Source organism: Nomascus leucogenys, chromosome X, assembly GCF_006542625.1.
Source record: "Nomascus leucogenys isolate Asia chromosome X, Asia_NLE_v1, whole genome shotgun sequence".
Lineage (NCBI taxonomy): Eukaryota > Metazoa > Chordata > Mammalia > Primates > Hylobatidae > Nomascus > Nomascus leucogenys.
Window position 1 is genome coordinate 54,276,985 of NC_044406.1, and position 5,892 is coordinate 54,282,876.

General features: G+C 44.9%; 1 pseudogene across 1 annotated transcript; it reads left to right on the forward strand.

The window, feature by feature from the left end:
- Positions 1-3,113: 3,113 nt before the first annotated feature.
- Positions 3,114-4,413, forward strand: LOC100601627 (annotated as a pseudogene). Its single transcript, XR_001113845.2, has one exon. The product of XR_001113845.2 is annotated as a transcription factor Dp-1 pseudogene (transcript).
- Positions 4,414-5,892: the final 1,479 nt, after the last annotated feature.

Genomic DNA, 5,892 nt, shown 5'->3' on the forward strand with positions numbered 1-5,892 from the left:
GCTCACCCCAACTCATATTGCAACCCCAATTTAGCTGTGATGTTGATCTTCCTCAATTGTTTGCCACTAAAACAGTTATTCATTGTTTTCAACAACACCCCTCAGCATAGATTTTTCTGCAATTTAAAATCAGCCCTCTCCATCATCTAGTCTCATAGCCTGCTGCTATACCACAGTAGAAGTGCTACACCACAGAGCTGGGGGTAGGGAGACAGGATGGCAGGAGCTCAGGCTAATAATGCCACAAATTCACTGTATTTCTTGAATAAACACTTTCAATTTGTTGTATGCCTTTTGTCATTTTCCAGAGTACTGAATTTTTTTGACAATTTTATCCAGTTTATCATTGTTTTTTGCAAAGATAATTCACTGACCTCTTCACTCAGCCATGCCTGAAGTCTGTTTTTAGATGGCTATGCTTATGAAGTGTGGAAGGATGGAAGGCCCATTCATTGTGGGCCTACTATTGTTGTTATTGTGTGTCATCTAGCTGATTCCAATTTGGATACTTAAAAAATACTAGGTTAAAAATCTGTTTTCTATTATATGAAATACACATAAGTATAGTTTAAAATCATTGATTAGACATTTATTCTTAAAAAAGCACTTCTATTTTTCATTTATTTCAAGATGTTCTCTGGAAAATGAATACTTTAAAAAGTCCTTTGGAAAATACAAATTAAAAAAAATCTTGCACTAATGTGACTTTTCATATGTTAGAAATTTATAAGATTAAGAAATGTTGTAGGCCTTTTATATTAACAGGGATTTAATTCCGATGGCATTTTATTTATGTATACAAACAAAGAAGACTTCTTTTTAGATATATGTAATTGAAGTACATTTTATATTTACTTGTATAGAAAAGTAAAAATAATTCTCCATGAGCGCATATATAGCTATTGCCTTATTTACTGCACTGAGTATCATGGGTATAAATTTTGATTATCTATGTGGCAATATCTCCATACATCACAGAGAAGAATTTTCTTCTTCTGAGGGGCAGTGGAATAGGGTTGTATGTGTTAAAATGTCACACTATACATAATTAAAGTTTATTTAAAACAAAATTATTATTTCTTTTTTGGAATGGGTTTGGCCAAATGTATCTTAACTCCTCAATGTTGTTTTGTCACCTATCTTTTCAGACAAGTAATGGTTCTCTGGGTTTATATTATACTGTTCAATTGAAGTTTTATTTATTTTCAGGAAGCAGGACAAAGACATTGTCTAGAGGCTGGGTTTTGATTTGGTTGCTTCTGTCCAACAGCAGAATACCTTGGGGTATCTACTTATACTAATGAGTATAAATAGTGCTATCATAAACACCCTTGGTTTGCAGGAATGTGCTAATGTCTGAATATAACACAGTTAATTATGTCACTGTCCCTGCCCAGGGGAACTGCTACTGAAAGGAGGTACTCACATGATGAGGAAGATAGCAGATGCAGTGGTTTGGAATTAAGTGTTACTCCACTGCTGACTCCAAGAAAGAGGTGTAGGATGCTGGCTCTTTTCTAGAGAGCACCTAGCAGTTTCCATCTGGTATATTAACTTACCATGTGGGTTTAAAATAAAAAATTACTCTCGGCCGGGCGTGGTGGCTCACGCCTGTAATACCAGCACTTCGGGAGGCCAAGGCGGATGGATCACTTGAGGTCAGGAGTGTGAGACCAGCCTGGCCAACATGGTGAAACCCCCTCTACTAAAAATACAAAAAATTAGCTGGGCATGGTAGCACACACCTGTAATTCCAGCTGCTCGGGAGGCCGAGGCAGGAGAATCGTGTGAACCCAGGAAGCGGAGGTGGCAGTTAGCCGAGATCATGCCACTGCATTCCAACCTGGGTGACAGAGTGAGACTCTATCTAAAAAAAAAAAAATTACTCTGTTGGCTAGGTGCAGTGGCTCACACCTATTATAATCTCAGCACTTTGGGAGGCTGAGGTGGGCAGATCACTTGAGCCCAGGAGTTCAAAACCATCCTGAGCAACATGGCAAAACCCAGTCTCTACAAAAAATATAAAAATTAGTCAGGTATGGTGGTGGTGCACAATTGTGGTCCCAGCTACTCAGGAGGCTGAGATGGGAGGCTTACCTGAACTTGGGAGGTCAAGGTTGCAGTGAGACATAATCACCACTGCAGTCCAGCCTGAGTGACTGAGATACTGTCTCAATAAAAAAAATATTTTTTTTGCTTATAATTATATATCTTTTTAGTTTTCTTCACAGGAAAAAAGCCAATTCAGTATTAAAATGCTAGCCAAGATTGAGGGCGAGTACACAGAAGTCGTCTGCACATTCAAAGAAGCAAGACAAGCTTTTGAAAATAACAATAAAAAAGTAAGTACATTGGGAATTAAAAGAAAAATTCACACAGATTTGCCTATCTTTTTGGCGTATATTTGAAATCTGCATCTCTGAATTACGTACACTGCTAGCAATTAAAAATTACCCTGTGGTCCCCGGTGCTGCTCGGCCCAGGGCAGGGACCCCGCCACGGCCAGGACCGCCCGGCCGGGCCCTAGCCCGCGCCTCCCGGCGCCCCGCATCGCGCCCTCTCCGCGCCCCCACCCACGCGGCCGAATCGGGTAGCCAGGTGCGGGCGGGCAGGGGATGCGGCTGGAGCCGCGGGCAGGGGCCGGGGGCGCGGGCGGGACCCCTGGCCACCCTATCCCGTGCCCCGGCCGCTTGTAGGCGCCGCGCGGCCCCGACCCGCGCTTTCCCGCGCCCAGCGCGCCCCTGTGCCTCGGGGACCCCGCGCGCTCGGCGCTGGTGGGGGCTCCCCAGGTAATCGTGGGGCGGGGGTCCCGGGCTCGGCCCTCCCTGCCGACAGCAGCGTCCGCGCCCCGCGGCGGAGGTGGGGCCGGGGCCAGGGTCGGCCGGAGCGCGCAGGGCGGGGGAGGGGAGGCCGCCCCACGGCGGCCCGCGGGGACCCGGTTCCGGCGCGCGCGGGAGGCGCCTAGTGAGGAGGCGGCCCGAGGCCTAGTGACAGGCGCGCGGCAAGGACCCCGGAAACCCACCTGTCAGAGTTACCGGTGTGCCGGGCGGGCGCTGCCAGTGTCCGGGGTGGACGCCGCGAGCCTGCACGTTGCGCCGGGACCCCGGGGCTGCGCCCAGAAAAATCATTTTTCTTTTCTGGGAAGGTGAACATTTGTAGCATTGATTTCCCGGATCTGGTAACATGGCAAAAGATGCTGGTCTAATTGAAGCCAACGGAGAACTCAAGGTCTTCATAGACCAGAACCTTAGTTCCGGAAAAGGCGTGGTGTCCCTCGTGGCCGTTCACCCCTCCACCGTCAACCCGCTCGGGAAACAGCTCTTGCCAAAAACCTTTGGACAGTCCAATGTCAGCATTGCCCAGCAAGTGGTGATTGGTATGCCTCAGAGACCTGCAGCGTCAAACACCCTGGTGGTAGGAAGCTCACACACCCCCAGCACTCACTTTGCCTCTCAGAACCAGCCTTCTGATTCCTCACCTCGGTCTGCAGGGAAGCGCAACAGGAAAGGAGAGAATTGCAAGGGCCTGCGGCATTTCTCCATGAAGGTCTGCGAGAAGGTGCAGAGGAAAGGGACCACTTCCTACAACGAAGTGGCGGACGAGCTGGTCGCGGAGTTCAGTGCTGCCGACAACCACATCTTACCAAACGAGTCAGCTTATGACCAGAAGAACATAAGACGGCGCGTCTATGATGCCTTAAACGTGCTGATGGCCATGAACATCATCTCCAAGGAGAAGAAGGAGATTAAGTGGATTGGTCTGCCCACCAACTCGGCTCAGGAATGTCAGAACTTAGAGGTGGAAAGACAGAGGAGACTTGAAAGAATAAAGCAGAAACAGTCTCAACTTCAAGAACTTATTCTACAGCAAATTGCCTTCAAGAACCTGGTGCAGAGAAACCGGCACGCAGAGCAGCAGGCCAGCCGGCCGCCACCACCCAACTCGGTCATCCACCTGCCCTTCATCATCGTCAACACCAGCAAGAAGACCGTCATCGACTGCAGCATCTCCAACGACAAACTCGAGTATCTGTTTAATTTTGACAACACATTTGAAATCCAAGGTGACATAGAAGTGCTGAAGCGGATGGGCATGGCTTGCTGGCTGGAGTCCGGGAGCTGCTCTGCTGAAGACCTTAAAATGGCCAGAAGTCTAGTCCCAAAGGCGCTGGAGCCGTATGTGACAGAAATGGCTCAGGGAACTGTTGGAGGCGTGTTCATCACAGCGGCAGGTTCCACGTCTAAAGGCACGAGGTTCTCTGCCAGTGACCTGACCAACGGTGCAGATGGGATGCTGGCCACAAGCTCCAAGAGGTCTCAGTACAGCGGCTCCAGGGTGGAGACCCCGGTGTCCTACGTCGGGGAGGAGGACGAGGAGGATGATGACTTCAACGAGAATGACAAGGACGACTGACGTCCTCCCCACTTCACATTCAGCTTCAGGAAAACATTTAGGGAAAAGAAACTTTTTTTTTTTTAATGTGGGTTTTCTGTCCTTTTGTCCTACTCCCAAGAAGATATTGGTAAGCTATTTAATTTAGATATGCACCTCTGATAAGCAAGGATTGTTTCCTGTAGGATTAGGACGTGCTGTGGATGTGTGTTTTGATACCAGTGTGCTGATGCAGAGCGTTTATTTACTTTTTAGTATTTTGTGTTTTCATTTTATATTTTTCTTTAAGTGCAGAGTTCATTTTTGCCCCTGAACAGTTTTGCTGAGTTTGCTGAAGAAATTGTATTTCATCAACATGCATGAAAATAAAACGCCCTCCTGTTGTGGATGGTGAGCACCTGATGCCGTTTATTTGCCATGAATTTGGACGGCGTCCCCACTGGCAGATAGTGAGACTCTGTGGAGTTTTCCATTTGTTTAGTGGTACGGTGTCCAGAGCCCCAAGCAAACAGCAGAATTCGACTTTTTAAACAATAAACACCATCAACCTTATTAACTTTATTTTCCCTTAAATTATATTGACTGTCGTGATTCCATCAAGTTTATACACTCTTTTCTCTCCCTATTTCGCAGCAACAAATTGCAAAGTGCTTTTGTTTGTTTGTTTTTGTTTGGTTAAAGCTTATTGCCACGCTGGTGCGGCTATGGAGACTGTTTGGAAGGCTTGGAATGGTTTATTGCTTATGGTAAAATTTGCCTGATTTCTTACAGGCAGCGTTTGGAAACCTTTTATTATATAGTTGTTTACATACTTATCAGTCTATCATTTAAAGACATGTACTGAAACAAATTTATTTGTTTCATAAGCATCTTCCTATAATCTATTATAAAATTGAAATTAAATATAAAGAATGTTTTAACAATTTTTTAACTCAAAATTTGTCAATCATTTTTAATAGTTCTTTTTTTTAATGAAAAGAACAAGGAATTTAAGGACAGGCAGTAGTCTCTTTTAAAATTTATTCACAAAATCCATTAACTGCACAGTTGCTATTAGCTGCCTGTTCTAAAGCGAAAGTCTTTTTATTGAAACACAAATAAACTTTTCTGTAATATTTTATGGACTATAAAGAGACTTTAATCGTTTGACATGTTTAACTTGGCACTGTTAGTTTTTTTTAATAAAATACGCATGGGCATTTTAAACAAAAACAAACAAACAAAAATCACCCTGTTAGGAACTCTGAAATATGCTTTTAACTAATAATATTATGTTGGTTGGAGAGCTAGGTTCACTTTCCTGTGTGCTGGACTGTCTTTGAGAGCCCCATTTCCATAGGACTCTGCTGAGCTAGGATTTATCATCTTGGCCAGGGGGAAGGATTTGATTCACACAAAGTTTTGTTCTAGAAGGTTATAGATAACAACATTGCTTTGCCTAATGAGAGACAATTTATGTAGGAAGTTAATAGATGCTGATAGTATTTTAAAAGGTTTTAC